The 16898-nt window shown below is 48.8% G+C and overlaps 2 long non-coding RNA genes across 2 annotated transcripts; both read left to right on the top strand.

Moving 5' to 3' along the window:
- Positions 1–115: 115 nt before the first annotated feature.
- Positions 116–4992, top strand: LOC123622724. Its single transcript, XR_006729625.1, has 2 exons — positions 116–1346; positions 4420–4992. It is a non-coding gene; the product is annotated as an uncharacterized LOC123622724 (long non-coding RNA).
- Positions 4993–13975: 8983 nt separating this feature from the next.
- LOC123622723 lies at positions 13976–15053 on the top strand. The gene is made up of 3 exons (XR_006729624.1): positions 13976–14237; positions 14509–14571; positions 15026–15053. It is a non-coding gene; the product is annotated as an uncharacterized LOC123622723 (long non-coding RNA).
- Positions 15054–16898: the final 1845 nt, after the last annotated feature.

The following is a 16898-nucleotide window of genomic DNA, read 5'->3' as shown; positions in this document are numbered from 1 at the left end:
CGCGGCGAATGGGCGGGCCGCCATAACAAAAATCCCGCCCGCCGCCGCGCGATTGGTCCCGCTCTTCGAGGGAGGGGCGGGATCACCTGAAGCTCTGGTCCGCCTCTCCGGACCCAGCAAGAGAGCTAGAAAGCGCATGCGTGGGCCCAGAAGTTTCCGCCCCGGGAAGGCAGTGCGGGAGGCCGGCCGGAAGCACGAGCGCACCTGGACTTGAAGGGCTCAGCAGGGTAGACCTTTTGCGCATGCGCGGGCGCGCCCCTGGTTGCCTGGCCCCGCCGGGAGCACGCGCCGCTTGGCGCGCGCTAGGCACACACCAGGCCCCGGGGACGGGACGCGCGGTGGGTCGGTTTCCCAGGCGCCGAGAGGCAGCTCGGTTCCTTCGGGCCCCCGCCCCGCTTCCACTTTGGGATGCTGCAGCCTCCGACGACACCCCTCCAACACCCTTCGTCGTTTAGGCGTCCGGCTGCAACTCTTGGTTGCAAAATTCAAGTTTTCCCGCCTCTGCAGCAGTTACTGGGGAAGAACCTTAGAGCTCTGTTGGCTTAATTTTGTTCAAAGGGACTCTGCAGCTTCCTAAATCCGTCAGGTCCTAAGGGGTCGAGAGGGCGCCGTGAGGGAAGGAAAGTGGGCTGAGGCTGGGAAGGGCTCCTCGCAGGCCCAGCCTTCCTGAGACTTGTGTGGCCTTTCAGGGCTTTTTTTTTTTTTTTTTTTTAATATAAACCTCTCAAGTCTTTCTGTTCTCTCCTCCAGCCATTTCTCCGCCGTTTGCTGTTTCTACAGATGACAGCCTTTGGGTTGTGTTTGTTTCCCCTGGTGACCTAGCCGTGTCCCAGAGTAACAAAACACCCAATCCTCATCTCTAAACGTCCCAGAGCTGGGTCACATTGGCTATGGGGAGGCGAGAAGACTCCCAGGTCCCCCCACCCACAGAAGGGCTCCCGCTCTTCGAAGAGCTGTTGAAACTCCCTGCGAGCCAGGAAGGGACCAAGGACTAGGGGCTGGAACGGGGCTCCAACCTGGGACAGGCAAGAAAACTTGATTAGGGAACCTTCTTCCCTTCATCTCCTTCCTTACCTCAAATCCCTCCTAACACTTGTACCGTTTTTCTCCAGCACTTCTGGCAAGCTCTAGGTTTCCCAGTTTTTTGTGCACGTGAACTGTGAGTAATCCGCCTCCACCCTAGAATCAGAGCTCCGGAAGGCAGCAACCCAGCAACCGCCTGTGCTGTGCTCGCATTGAGTAGCACCGAGCCTGACTCCTGGCAGGTCCTCAGATAAGGCTTTGCTGAGTGCTGCAGTGGAAGGTGTGCTTTCTCCACGCTAGCTTTGCCCCACCTGGGTTCAAAGGTGAGCAGCCCATCTTTTCCCCCTGGAGAATCCAGTTCACCAGTGATTTGTTGGGAGGGTTTAAGGTTTTTATGGCCATTTGGGGTTACCATCCCAAGCTGAGTAATAAGTAATAAAGCTGCCTTCTCTGCCCCCTGTTCGAGAGCACCTATGATGTGACTCAAACTCAGCTGGAAATAAAGTGTGATGGAGCAGCTGCAGGGCCTATAACTCTCTTAACTGCTGGGACTAGTATAGCAGTTGTCAACTTTTTTGGTCTCAAGACCCCTTTACACTATTAAAAATTATGGAGGATCCCAAAGTATTTTGTTTATGTGTGTTGTATCTTTCAATATTTATCATATTAGAATTAAAGCTGAGACAAATTTAGAACACAAGACTACACAAACACACATTCCAGTAGTCATCAGAGCAATGATGTCATCCTATGTCTTGTCCTTCCTGGAAAACTCCATTGTGGACTTGTGAGACAATGAGGATGAGAAGAACGAATGACATCTTAATATTGTGAAAAGAATTTTGGCCTTGCTAGTTCCCTAAAAAGGTCTCAGGCACTCCCGGAGGCCCGTGGACCACAGTCTGATCATTGCTGGACTAGAAAACATTTCACAACCTTTAGAGATCTCCATTCTCAGCTTTCACCTCCCCCTCCCCGGTTGGCAGGGCTGCAGCCCAGGAACAAGGGCCCGGCTCTGTGTGAGTGATTGTTGGGGGGGGATGAGATTTATTCCTGTGATCGATACTGACTTATCAGGCCCTTTTGAAAAGGAAGTTCGTGGGTGCCAGCGCACCTGCGTGGGCCCTGCATTCCTGGAGGTGCCGTCACATCCTCTCTTCCCTCCCCCGGGTGTGGCATCCCTCTCTACTTGGACTTTCCTTTCTAGAAGGGAGGGCCACGACAGAACTTCCTGGATCTCCTAAGCAGAATTTGCTCTGAGTCCTGTGTCACTGGTGTGCCTGGGTTGTGTAAGGAAGGAATGTGGAAAATGGTTTGAATTTGATAAAAGTATTGTGGAGGAGGAGAACCCTTTCATTCCAAGAGCTGTCAGGACCATAAGTTTGTTCACAGAGCCTGAATTTCAGCCTTTCTTCAGAAGCAGGAACCCCCGAGAAACAGCACAGAGAAGGATTTATGTTCCTGTTTCTTGGGTTTGAAGACTTACCATCATCCCCCACCCCCGCCCCCAAATCCTCAGGCTAAAGCTGATCAAGACCTACATGTGGCATGAAAAGCTAGTCCCACGCCTGGGAGAATTAATGCTCAGTGGGTTAGGAGATAAGTAAGGCGAAGTATTACATTAGGGACTCGGTAAATTATAGGTTCACAAAATCATTAGTTGGGAATGGGCTCCCAGAGATCGTCACACCCACACACTGTCGAGCTTCTCTGCCCCATCTCCACCCTTTGAAAGAAGTTAGTGAGGGTTATGCTTCTGCTTTATGCTCCTTTTCAATACTTTCTGTCTTTAAGTTCTACAAACAACCTGTTGTGTTCATTTGAAATCTACCTTGAGAGGTGGAGTTTGTAATTTTCCACAACTGGTTTTTTTAATTCACATCTTGCATAATGCTACTTCTTTCTTTCCTTTTTCCTCCAACTATTAGAAGGAAAAAAAAAAAGTGGAGGGGGGCAAGAAGTCACTATAATGCTGGTGAATTTTTTTTCAAGAAATTTCTCTGGCCAGCTCTTTTTCTCCTTGATTGCTCAAGTTCCAGATTTGATGGAGCTGGTTAATAATTCTTTGAGAAAGAGTTAAAGTGTGTATTTATGAATCTCAGACTACTCACTGAAGCATTTTAAGCCCTTTAGCAGAGGTGGAATTAAGTCACATGATCTGTTTTCTGGTTAATAGTTTATGATACTTTGTGGTGCTCACAGCTAGGGAAACAAATGCATTATTTTCTGCAGCCTTTAAGAAGTTAGATGCCCTTCTAGGTAAAAACCCATCTTTGCGGGAGGCGGTATGTGCCAGGCACGGAGCCTCAGCCTTGCCCTTGGCTTGGCCCTGCCACGGGTTTGCTTTGTGACCCCTCTCTGGGACTCAATTTCTCCATCTGTAAATGCAGGCACCACATGAGATCATCTCCACAACCCCTTCCAGCTCTTAACATTCTATGGGACCCCAGGGATAGTGGAGATTGATCATTATTTCAACATTACCAGGGATGAACTGGAATGAAAAGAGTAAATCTTTCCATCAGGGTCAACTGACAGGCTGCAGTCATCAGCCAGAATGTTCCAGTTCCCGGGAGGTGTTGATGAAGATGATGATAGTTAACATTTGTAAGAGACGTACTAGGTGCCAGGAACTGTGCTAACTGCTTTTCCATGGATTACTCCTTTAATTTTAAGTTGCATCAAAGAGCTTTGTACTTGGAGGCACTTAGAGCTTATTTGTTTTTTAAACTGATAGATGTTCATTTGAGTCCTTGCTCTGCTCTTTGCTGTCTGGGTGACCTTGATCCTGTTCTCTTAACCATTCAGAGCCTCAGATTTCTCCTCTGCTTCTCTATAAAAGGAGGTAGACAGCAATTCCTACTTCATCAAATTGTCCCAGAGCTCAGATGAGAAACTACACACGACACTGCTCTGCAAACCATCAAGTGTGGTGCAGATATTAGTGGTTATTATTTACCAAATAATATTGCCCACCAAGGCCTTTGAAGGAAACTCCTCAAAATAAAATGGAACTGTGTAATAAATAAAACATTCTTTTTATGTTCACAGAGGGCAAACTTTTAGTGGCTAGCTCTTGGACAGGCTAAGAGGTGGTGTAAGGCAGTTGTTAAGAGCATAGCTCAGGCCAGATACCTATAGTCAAGTCCTGTCCCTGCATTTCCTAGCTGTGTCACCTTGGGCAAGTTCTTAACTTCTCTGAGCTTCTGTTTCCTCATCCTAAAATGAGGATAATAAGAGAATTAATTGTTTTAATTCATGTATAAAGCTCTTAGGACAGGGCCCAGCACAGAGCAAGGACTCCAAAAATGTTACCTATTGATTAACATTATTGCTAATTATTTTTATTACCTACTGTCATGATGGAATTCGCTAATGTATCAAATATTTATTAAGTCCTGACTCTGTATATAGCATGGTGCTTGGCATGGAGACAAAGGATAACACCAACAACAAAGAATGATGCTGCAACTCCTGCCATTGAGTGAGCACCGCACCTTGTGCATGTAGACTGGTTCAGCAGACGCTCCTTGAACACCTACCGGGGATCAGACAAGGAAATAGAAATAGTATGCAACGGAGTTCTTGCCTCCAAGGAACCCACAGTCTAGCTGAGAAGTCAGAGCCATGGAGAGACACCCACAAACTGGCCCCTGGAGGTGGTGGGCACAGTAGTTAAGGGAGTGGACACTAGACTTGACCATCCAGGGGTCACATCTGGTTCTGCCGCCATCCAGCTGTGGAACTCTGGCCGCATGTCTCGATCTCTTTTTCCTCAGGGATGACATGAAGATGATAATATCTACCTTCTTTGATTTCATAAATATCGATTGAGAACCTGCTATATGTCAAGCACTATTCTAGATGTTAATGAAACTGTAGAAAGAAAAAACACAAAGACAAGATCCTACCATCCTGGAGCTGACATTCCAGGGGGGAGAGACAAACACAAATAAATGAGTTAAAATATATGGAGTCTGAGTGATTAGAGCCACAGAGAAGCCAAGAAGTGAGGTGGGAAGGCCAAGGGTGGGGAGAGGAGTAGAGGGAGAAACAGAATGTCAAACAGGGTGGCAGGGATGGCTTCCCTGGGCAGTTGGAGGTGAGAAAATGCACCTTGTGTTGCTCTGGGCTTGGGGGCAGGGGCTGAGGATGGGTGTGAGGATTAGGGGAGATAAGGCTCCCTTGGTGCCTGGCACCCAGCGGGCTCAGAAGGCACCAGCTGCTATTTTAAGCTTACTCAGTGCTGGGCCGGGGATGAAAGGCGAGGAGTGGGAGAGAAGAGAGAATGACTAAGTCAGCCCCAGGGGGCTCTGGAGAGTTTCACGGGTGAAGTGACTGTGGTTAGAGCTGGGGCTGAGGAATGAGTAGGAGTTTGCTGGCGGCATGGCAGGGAGGAGGCATTCCAGGAGAGGGAGCTTCGTGGCAGCGGTGGGGGGTGGGCCGGGAAAGAACACGGTGTGTCCCCAGCCTGCCTGCGAGCAGGGCGTGGGTGCGCGCTGGGTGGGGGCCCTCTCTGGAGATCGGGGCTGGAAGAGTAGGTGGGAAGCAGGAGTTTGTGCTGGGAGACTCTCCGCAAACGTTTAAAACTGGGGAATGAAAGGATCAGATTTGTGTTTTAATAAGATCTACTGAGGGGGGAGGCACCGGGGCAGCAAATTAATGAGCCTTGCAAGGAAGGGTATGATTAAATGGCAAATGAGCGGTGTGGCCTGTGGGAGGTGGGGAGGGGGAGGGCATCCATTCATTTATTTATCCATTCATTCAGCACATATTTATCGAGGCCCAGCCTCGAGCCAGGCACAGGCTAGATGCTGGGGCCACACTGGTGAACACAATCACCCCTTTGCACATGGCAGACAGACGAGCAAATTTGCTGGGTGTGGGGTGGGAGGAGAGTGCCACCAGCTCCCCGCCCCACAGAAGACTCACTGCCAGTCCGTGGGGCGGGGTGGGAAGGAGGACTACGCAGTGGGAAGGTCTTCTGATTCTTTAAGACAGGCTGAACGCTTTTACATGAAGCTTCCTGATTTTTAAATGTTGGCAACTGATCAGACAGGGTGCAGTGACCCATGTGAGTGGCGTGAGTGTGCGCGATGGGTGTGGGAAAACTCGGAGAAGGTGATGTTTAAGTGCTAGAAGGTGTTGAGGGGGGTGTGGTTCGTTCCAGGCAGAGAGCAGAGCATGTGCCAAGGATCCAGGCAGGGAAAATCTTGGTGTGCGTGAGGAATTCAACAAAGCCCAGGCCCGCAGCTTCCAGCGAAGAAGAGTGGCTCACAGCGAGGCTGAGCGTGGCCGGATCGTGTAGCCCTTGCAGGCCATGGCGAGGAGTTTGGATTTTATGCAGAGGCCATTGAGAAGCTGTGTTGGAATAATTAGAACTAACTTCAAGGTCTGTGGCATCTGAATCAGATCTAGAATATGGGAGAAAACCAAGAGGTGTTCTGAGCAGGAGAAGGGCCGGAAGCAAGGTTTGGTAGAGGATGATGGAGGCGAGGAGAGAGGCAGGGGCTCCCCAGGTTGAAGGAGACATCGGGAGATGACGTTGAGCCAGAGGTGGCTGCCATTCCACAGAGATCACTGAGGCAAGGTCTTTGGTCTCCTCCAGATTCTATCTCGTAGGCCAGACTGCCGCAATGTGCCCGAGGAAAAGAATCATAAGTGCTTATTAAAAATGCAGATTCCAAGCGCCCCTCCCCACCCGTGATCTCATGTCTGGGGGGCTGGAGTAGGGCCCAGGGAACCTGTAATTTTAACTGTCATCCTGGCGATTCTCACCTTTAAGTAAGTTTGGAAATGCTGATGTAAGTGCTCAGGTGTCGTTGCAGGTTTCTGGACTAGGCGTCAGAAATTGGTGTTTTGAGATGGATTTGAGGAAAGACAATTTGCAGCAGCCTGCACTGGAAGAGGCCCTTGGGTTTCATCTGGACTTGGGTTGTGGGAGGGGACTGCATTCGTTTGCTAGGGGTGTCATAACAGAGCACTACAAACGGGGTGGCTTAAGACTGCAGAAATTTGCTCTGTCACGGCTCTGGAGGCTCGAAGTCTGCAACTGAGGTAGTGCAAGGTTGGTTCCTTCTGGAGGTTCTGAGGGACAGGCTGTTCTGTGCTTCTCCCGGCTCCTGGTGGTTGCCAGCAGTCACTGGCGTCCCTTGGCTGGTAGCTGAATCACTACAGTCTCTGCCTCCGTCCTCACGTGTACCACGTGGCACTCTCCCAGTGGGGGGTGTGTGTGTGTCTTTGTCTCTGCTTCTGATTTTATAAGGGCACCAGTGATTGGATTTAGGACACACCCTAATGACCTCATCTTAATTTCATTACATCTGCAAAGACCCTATTTGCAAAAAAGGTCACATTCCCAGGTTAGGACTTCAACATATCTTTCTGGGGGACACAATGCAATCCACAACAGGGACATACTGATGGAATAGCGATAATAATAACCGTATAATAATAATCACCGTGGCTACTAACACTGTGCTGTGCCTTTCACAAGCATTCCATCCTCACAATAACTGGGTGGTAATATACAATGTTCCTATTCTTCAAAGAGCAAACTGGGGCTTAACAGGTGAGGCAGCCTGCCCGAGGCCACACGGCTTGACATTAGGGCGGCACCTGGCGAGGAAGCACAGCTGGGGCAGGAGAAGGCAGAGGTCGCAGAACACTGAAGGGCTTGCAGCGAGGCTCTGGAGTCGTACTTGGATTCGAGTCCTGGTTCTGCCACTAAGGGAAGCGAGCTGGCTTCCCTGACTCAGTTTCTTCATCTGTAAAATGGGGACAATATATTACCTACTCCTTGAGTTTGCGGTTTGTCATGAGGATCCAATGAGACATTTGTAAAGCCTTTGATAGAGTACCTAGTACGTAGTAAGCTCTCAAAAAGTTGTTGCTATGATTCATATTACTTGACTGATAAGCGACAGAGGAGTGGTCAGATAAGCACCCTGGGCACCCACCTGGAGTGAGGGGGCCTGTTACCATCCTCATTTGAACCTTTGGTTTACATGTTGTCTGAATGTTGAGGAAGAGGAAGAAGAAGAAAAGGATTTGTTGAAAAGCTCTTTGCTGGGCACCTAATAAATTTTCTTAATCTTCATCCTGTGACGGGCCAGAAACATTTAGGGGGAATTTTGGGGAGTGTAATGTCAGTGTCCTGGCAGCAGTAAGAAGTATATTATGGGCCTCTGCAGAGTGGATGGTGAGGAAACGAGGACCATGGCAACAAGCGGCAAGCAATAGATGGTGGCTGGAGGCAGCCACGAGGAAGATTATGGAGCATTAAAATGTGCGGTGCCATTTCCAAAGCTTTACACGTATGTTCACATTTCATCTTACGGTGATCAGCTCATCTTGGTTCGCTTATGACTTTCCCAGTTTTATCCCTGAAAGTCCCAGGAAGCCCCTCAGTCCCTGACGAACTCTATTTCATCTTCACAAAAACACGTGCGCTTAGTACTGTTCTCCTTTTACAGATGTGGAAGTGGAGGCACAGAGAAGTTAAGTAACTTACCCAGCTTCACACAGCTAAGTGGCAGAGCTGCTGCTCAAACCCAAGTCGTTGGATTCCAGAGTCCTCACCCTCCTATGTTGCCTTTTAGAGGGTCAAGTGAATTTTAATCATTGGTTTAAATCTTTTTCTTCCTTTACGAAATGCATCATTTTCTTTGGGAGCAGAAAGCATGCCTATGTCTTTTTCCTCCTGCCCTGAGACAATCCTACAGGTAAAAATTCAGGGAAGAGTCAGGTTGCAAAGTTTGTTGACTTCCAGAAACGTGACACCCTCCCGGGGATCTGCCCCACAGCCCCAGCAGCTGATCAGAATTCCTCAGGGGATTTTTTAAGGAGGAGGGAGCGTGGTTAACCATGGAGAAGAGTTTCCAAAATGAAAATAAACCAACAAACAACCCAACGTGTTAGCGGAGATCCAGTGACTCAGCCTTATTAAGTTCAACACTGGGGAGGGGAGAGCAGAATCATTTATAGAAATCTTTTCTCCCTCAGGGGATATTTAAGAAGTGAACATATTTTTAAAAATTTAAAGGAATGCCAAGTTTATGTAAAATTATACCAATGATGACAGAGGCTTGAGAACAACAGCAAAGCCAGCCAAAGTTGATGCCCACGACTTTATACTCCTGGGAAACACAGAAGGAAGCCATGAGCATGAAAGTGGGGTGCAGCCGGGGGGGCCCCGGCCAGGTCCTGGCTGGCTGCCTCTGAGCTGGAAGAGCTTGGCCAGGGGACCTCACCTTTTGCCTCTAAAATGGGACACGGAGAGGAGCTACTTCAGAGGGTCGTAGTGAGAATCCTGCCAGCTTATAAGTATCTCATTTAACACTTTCTGGCACATGGCAAGTGCTGAATAAATGGTATCTGTTATGGTGAAGACACTGCTGGTTTCCACTTTGGCCTGTGATTAGAACACCAAGCTGGTTTCCATCAGAGGCTCGTTCTGTGTCAGCCTGAGCTAAGTGTTCTACGCGCATTCTGTTATTCAGTCCTCACATTAACCCATGCACTATTATTATTATTCCATTTACAGATGTGGAGATGGAGGCTTAAGAGGGGAAAATAGTTTGCCATAAAGATTTACACCAGGAAGGAGGAGCATAGCCTGGGAGGAGGACCCAGGTCTATGCTGATTCTGTTTTCTACTGTACAACTTTGTAGGAAAAACTTACACAATAAAATCAGATGGAATTTTTCTAATTCCAGATACCTCTAAGTATAAAGAAGAGCTATTTGCTTCTGGAAAGTGCCAGGGGAAATTTTCAAAATGGAGCAAGGTGTACCTGGCAGCCTTCTTGACTGGGGAGTGTTTGCTCATCTCCAGAGGCAAAAACTTGAGGCCAAAGCTGTTTCCTACCAGTCAAGAGCTTAAGGCAGCCTCGAGGAGCCCGTGCCCTAGGCCGAGTGCTGCTCACTCCTCGATTTCAGCACCCTGGAGTGAGTGTGTCCAATTATAACAGGACGTCTGTGCGTGTGGCCGTGTTTCCTCTTACTAGTTCTGGATGGTGAGGAGAATCTTTATCTTCGTCTACTAGCTTCATCTGATTTTTTATATCATGAGCAGTAACAATTGTTTTTTATTTTTGTGTGACCCTTGTTGGTACTTTTTCTTTGTTGGTCAGTTCCATGTCTTGAGGGGAAAAAGGAAATGGGGAGCATAAGGGTTTAGCGATGCGCATATCGAGTCTGGCCATGAACTTGAAGTCCTAAGCTCTAACCCTTCCAATGGCTCTAAATGAGAAACCTGGGTTCTGGGCAGTTTTCTCCCTGTGGTTTATTCCCACTCATCCACGCGGTCATTCCTGCAGTGGTTTAGTCGCTCATACACCAGCCACGGAGCGCCTGCCGTAGTTCAGACAACTCTCCTTCCTCCAGCCACCCGGTGCTCTCAAACATGGAATGCTGAAGGACTGGTTCTTTAAAACTCTCCATTTGTTGCAGATGGATATTTTTGTAACATATAATAAAAATGAATTACCAGAAAAATGAAATTTAAACACCCCAAAGATATATAAAATACAAACCCCAATTTGTTAGTTTAAGATTCAATAGACCACCTTTGGAGTAGCATTGTGCTTGAGGACAGAATTACAATACCGTGTGATAAGGTCCTCCTAGGGTTGAGATCCCAGAAGATAGGAACACAAATAGTTCTGTGGAAATCCACAGGGTTCATCATATGTAGAGCGGAAAGAGCCTTGAAAATTAGAGTCTGGGGGCCTCAGTGTCCTCCCCTGTCAAATAGCCCACTTCCTAAGTTTGTTGGGTGCAGGTGAAGCATAAAGCGCTAGACACACCTGCGTCTGAGGAATGTTAAGCAAATCTCTCATTGTCAAGTTCTGTTGGTAGTTCAAAAACTCAGACTACTTAATGAGACCCACATAGACTTACCTTCCATAGCATTCTAGAGGCGAAAATATTTAGGGCCAGGCACAGAGGGTCACACCTGTGATCCTAGCACTCTGGGAGGCCAAGGCGGGAGGATCACTTGAGCTCAGGAGTTTGAGACCAGCCTGAGCAAGAGCCAAGACCCCATCTCTACTAAAAATAGAAAAATTAGCTGGGCAACTAAAAATAGAAACAAAAAATTAGCTGGGTGTGATGGCGAGTGCCTGTAGTCCCAGCTACTCAGGAGGCTAAGGCAGGAGGGATGCTAAGGCAGGAGGATCGTCTGAGCCCAGGAGTTGGAGGTTGCTGTGAGCTGGGCTGACGCCACAGCACTCTAGCCTGGGCGACAAAGTGAGACTCTGTCTCAGCAACAACAACAAAGAATCCTACTTGTTACATTCAACCATATATCATGGTGATACTTCCACTTTACCACTTACATGCCTTCCTCATTCTTTTTACTGGCTGCATAGTTTTCCATGGTATCATTTATTTAGGCAATCTTGTGATGGTGGACATTTAGTTCATTATTACTCATAAGTGTTGCAGTGAACATCCTGTGCATATGTCCTGTGCACTTACGTGTGTATTTCTTTAGGACAGATTCCAAGAAGTCAGTGAGTGTGTACATTTTAAAATTCTGTACCTACTGCCAAAATTGTCCTCCTGAAGGTAGTGCCAATCATCATTGGTGATTAAACTGGAAAGTTTGTTGTTGAAACTGCCCTGGCCCACCTTTTGCAGGTCAAGAGGCTAAAGGGGGGAAGAACGTTATCAAGGTCACATAGTAAGGACGCAGAGCCGAGAACACAGCCTGCTGACTCTGTACAGCGAGGCCCCTGTGTCTCTACCAACCTCTCAAAAGCCCTGTGGCCATTTACCTTGCCTGGTACGATGCCCTGCACAGAGTCAGGTGTGAAGGCTTTGAATTCATGTCTGATATGAACTTCTATCCTTGAGATTGTGTTGTGTCCCTTGTCAAATCACGCCTGTCCTCAACAGGTGCAGCCAATATGGGGAGTGAAGCACAGGCTTTGCGAGTAGCCGGCTCGGGTTCTAATCTTGGCCCTGCTCTGACTTTGTGATTTGGGGTGTGGTGCTTAGCCTCTCCGTGCCCAGCTTCCACATCTTCGACCCAACAACCTTCTCACAGAGCAACCGTGGAGATAAAATGAGAATAATGTGTGTGCAAGGCCCTCGGGAGCTGTTTGTTTCCTTCTCGGTCCTTCTCCCGTGGAGACTAAGAGGACCGGGATTTGTGGTTGAGGTATCCAACAGAGGGCACTGTGCGAGCCGGAAGCCGGGAGGCAGACGCAGGAGCATTAGTGAGAAGCTCCGAGGGTGCTAATTTACTCCTAGAATTTGGATTTAATTGAGGCCAGAGTCATTTTACTTATCGCCGCTGCAGTTGACCTTCAGAGTGATGTGAAAAGATAATGTTTCAGTGCATTCAGAGGTTATTTAAGGATAAGAACTGGCCACGTACCAAAATTCCACGGACACTCCTTACACTCTAATCTCTCTCTGAACTCCTCGTCTCCTAAATATCAGCTTTTGTCCTCTGCTTCTCTGTCTCCCGTGTAACCCAGCTCTGTTAATGGCATCAATTTCTCCGCTCATCCAGGACCAGAACTCTATTTTGAACCCTCTCTCTCCCTCACTCCCTGTATCCACAGAGCCGCCTGATTCGAAACCTCTAACGTGCTGGTCCTTCCCTGTGGCCCTGTAGTAGCACCCCAAGGTCCCCCTCAGCACCTCCTGCCAGAACTAAAAACCTCATCCTGGCAGGTCGCAGAAGCCCCCTCTGAGTGCCGCAGCCGGCGTGACCTGACCTGCCTTCTCCCTACCCCCAGGAGGAACTGAGTGATGACCAAGAGTTTCTGCTTTTTATAACGTGTGGCACTCTCCCACAATTATTTCACTTGATCCTTATAACCGCCTTGTGCCATGACCGGGGAAGTGGCATTCCCACTTTACAGAGGAGGCTCAGAGAGGTGACATGCTGTGCTCAAGGCCCCACAGTAAATGACAGAGGCCAGGTGTTTCAAATCTAGGTCCAGTTCTCGTCCCCCTGCCCCCCGCCCACGCTCAGCAAGCCAAAGGACATCTGGAGCTTGGTGACTAAGCTGAGCAAGTGCAGATTCCCCAGGTGTGGAGCGAACGTTTTGATCGGGCCTGTTTCTAAATGCTGAGGACCTTTTGACCCAAGGACCTCTGCTCTTCGTTAACTCCTTCCGCAGGTGATTTCATTCAGTGTCATGGCTTTAAATACTATCTACGTGCTGGTGGCTTCACACTGGTGTTTCTGGCCCCAACCTCTCCCTGAACTCCATCCGTGCGTATTTAGTTGCCTAGTTGGCCCCTCCATTATGTGTGTGTAGCAGGGATCTCACTGTCAGCCCGGTCACACTGAGCTCCCGCCCCCTCTCGTCAAGAGGCAGATGGCAGCTCCATCCTTGCGGCTGTATCTCGCAGATGACTATTATTAGAATTATCCTGGGCTCTGCTCCTCTCACACGCCACATCCAGTCCTGGTGGCTTCACCTCCAAAACAGATCCAGAATCCAGCCATTTCTTACCTCCACCATATCTTCTACCCTGTACAAAGCCACCATCATCTGTCACGTGGACTGGTGCAGTAGCCTCTTTTCTGGTCTCTCAGCTCTACCCTTGTCTGTCTACAGCTGATTCTCCGCAACAAGCCAGAAGGATTCTGGTAAATTCTAAGTCAGATGATGTCCCTCCTCTGGTCAAAGCCCCCTGACACTTCTTATCTCGCCAGAGTCAATGACAGAATCCCTAAGATAGCCTTCTAGAGCCCAGGCGCTTTCTTCCTGGCCCCAACCTATCTCCCACCAGCCCGTCCCTCCTCCAGGGCCTTTGAAGTTCCTCTGCCTCGCCCTCACTGCTGGACTTATTTACTTGCCTTATTTATTTATTGTTTGCCTCCCCCCAGTGAACGTGAGCTCCACGAAGGCATGGACTTAGTGTTTTCCTGCTTTATCTCCAGTATCTAAAACAGCTCTGGCACGCACTCAGCACTTACCAGTGAACAGGGTGATGCAATCTGAGTCTGTGTGGCTCCAACCACGTAGCCCAGACCCCAGGCAGCTCGACACCGCTTCACCTGGTGAAGGCCGAGCCGCTGAACGGCCCAGGCAGAGTCAGCCACAACACAAAACAGCTTCAACATTAAGGTTTGATCGGGACACAGACTGGCCCTGCAGAGGCTCTACCGGCGGCCACCTCTTGAGACTGAAGCTGGGGAGGACAATTTTGTAGATTTCTTCCTTACCAAGAACAGAAAAGAGGAGGTAAGCAGGTGACAGTTATCAGGTATTAATCAGATGCCGACACTCTGCTGAGCTCTTCATCTGAACTTCTTTCATTAACCCCACACAACCCGAGGGCTGGGCATTATTCCTCTCCCTATTTTAAGGTGAAGAAACAGGCTTATGTGAGTTGAGTAACTTGTCCACAATCACCCAATTAACAATCTCTCCTGGGCATTAGGAGTCACGGGTCTGGGGCGGGGCCCCTAAATCTGCCTCTTTAAAGAGCACCTGTGGCTATTCTTATCCGCAGGCATGTTGGGAAGCGCTGCACTTCTGGAAAAGGCTGGATAAACAGTGGGGCTGACTGTGGAAGGTAATTCTGCTGTTCTTAGGGTCGTCACCCCCGTGTCCTCTGCAGCCTCCCAGAGTCCTAGGGTCACTCCTACCCCCCAGACAGTCTCCCTCTGGGTGTCTCAAACTGAGTGAACTCCCAGGTGGGAAGCAAGCTGGTGGCATGTGCCTAGCATTTGTCCCAGTTCATTTCCCTCCCTTTCAGAAGTCCCATGTGTCTCCCATAAAGTTTGTTTGCCCTGGTCTTTAAGTTTTGATAATTGTACCTTTTATCGACGTCACCTCCCTCCTGCCCCACTCCTTTCCCTTTTAAAATATTTTAAGACTTCCTCCATGGCTGTTCAAACCATAAGGTGATGATTCAAGTACATTTTAAAAAATGCATTACATAAAAGAAATGATTCTATCTCAACAACTGGAAAGCAAACAGAATGAAACAAAAATTCAACAAATATGTATTTGTTTTTGATACTTAGTGCTCAGAGCCAAGTCAGGGAGTTTAAGCAGCAGGAAGAACCCACGTCTCCTATTTAATGTCAGGCAGCTGTTGTTGCCCCGGCTGATACAGCGCTCAGGGATTCTGACTTCTCTGGCACCTAAAATACACAAGCCCACATCCCTGCTTGGAAGTGGCGGGAGTCCTTACTCATCTCCTGAGTATGGCAAATTACATTTTCCAAACAATGAGCACAATTTCTCCCTCAAGGAAACCTGTTATCATAGGATTTGGGGGATTGGAATGTGTAACCCAAAACAGAGATGCGAGAAGAGTAAGTTTTCTGGTCCAAGAAGAGAAAGAATGACTTTATTGACTATAAAAATAAAGCCTGCATGCTACAAGTTGGCCTGAACCCACCTGTGTACATTTTTAACAAACAGACCTGAGATTTAACAGTAGCCAGCCCCTTCGTAGCTGTGTGACCTTACGTATAAGTCACCTGGACCTCCTTGAACCTGTCACCTGTGGAAAGGGAGGTTGTGACAAAGGGAGGGACACGCTTTCCTGGCCAGCGTTGTTACTGCGATTTTTGTTTCCCTTCTTCCCTGGCCAAACAGAATGCCTGCCAACCTGGGCACTTCCCCCTCCAAATGCTTGCTGGCTGTTCCTTCTGCCTAGACTGGCCTCGAAGCTTCGTGTGCCCTACACGGACCCTGCAAAGTTCTGCTCAGATGCCGCCTCTCCCCAGTGTCTTCCCACGTCACAGTCAGAAGTAGATTCTCCCGGTTCTTATCAAAACTCCGCAGGATTGGACCTCTGGTACAGCAGCTGTCACGAATTGCTCCAACCTGAGCCTTCCGACATTCCCGCCACGGGTGACACCTCCATCCACTGCTCCAGCCCCCAGCCAGCCTGGTTCCACAGCCTCCTCCTCATCACCTCCCAGCATCGTCAGGTTTTGCCGTCTCCAGTCCATTTCCCGCAGCGACCTCTCTAAGATGCAAATCTGTGTTGCCACCGTGATGCCTAAAACCGTCAGTGGCTCCCGAGGAGTCTGAGGTCGAAGACGACAACTCAGCGCCGGCCCCAAGGCCTGAGTGGTGTGGCCCCGGCCATCTCTCCGGCTTCACCTCTGCTTGTTTGGTGGGCTTTTGAGAAATCATTCACATGCCATAAAACTCACCCTTTTAAAGTGTACAATTCGGTGGTCTTTAATATGTTCACACAGTTGTGCAACTATCACCACTATTTAATTTCAGAACATTTTCATCACCTACAAAAGAAACCCCAGACCCGTTAGCAGTCACTCTCCACTCGCTTCCCCAGGGTAGAGTGCAGTGGCATCATCATAGCTCACTGCAGCCTTGAACTCCTGGGCTCAAGCAATCCTCTTGCCTCAGCTTCCCAAGTGGCTGGGACTACAGGCATGTGCCACCACGCCTGGCTAATTTTTTCTATTTTTAGTGGAGATGGGGAGGGTCTTGCTGTTGCTCAGGCTGGTCTCGAACTCTTGAGCTCAAACGATCCTCCCGCCTCGGCCTCCCAGAGGGCTAGGATCACAGGTGCGAGTCACTGCACCTGTCTACAAATATTTCTTGAATGAATGATTGTGTAAGAGTGTTCTTGTTTACATTCTCTGTTTCTCTGGGAGTTCCTAGAAGACAGTGTTCTACCTGACTTATCTGTGTCCCCAGTGTTACTAATAAGCCTTTCTATTATATGGACAGCAGTGGTCAAATACTGACGGATGGATGAAAGCAAAATCACTGTCGGGCTGCCAGTGTTCTGCTAACTAAGCTAAGGACACGTTGGATGTGTTTCACTAAATCCTCTGGCAACTGTGGTGCTAGGGTTGTGTGTGTGGGGGGGGTCATACTGGAATCCTTGTGGTTTCTATAAAGAACCTTGGT

Source organism: Lemur catta, chromosome 17, assembly GCF_020740605.2.
Source record: "Lemur catta isolate mLemCat1 chromosome 17, mLemCat1.pri, whole genome shotgun sequence".
Lineage (NCBI taxonomy): Eukaryota > Metazoa > Chordata > Mammalia > Primates > Lemuridae > Lemur > Lemur catta.
This window is presented reverse-complemented; position numbering and strand designations above follow the sequence as displayed.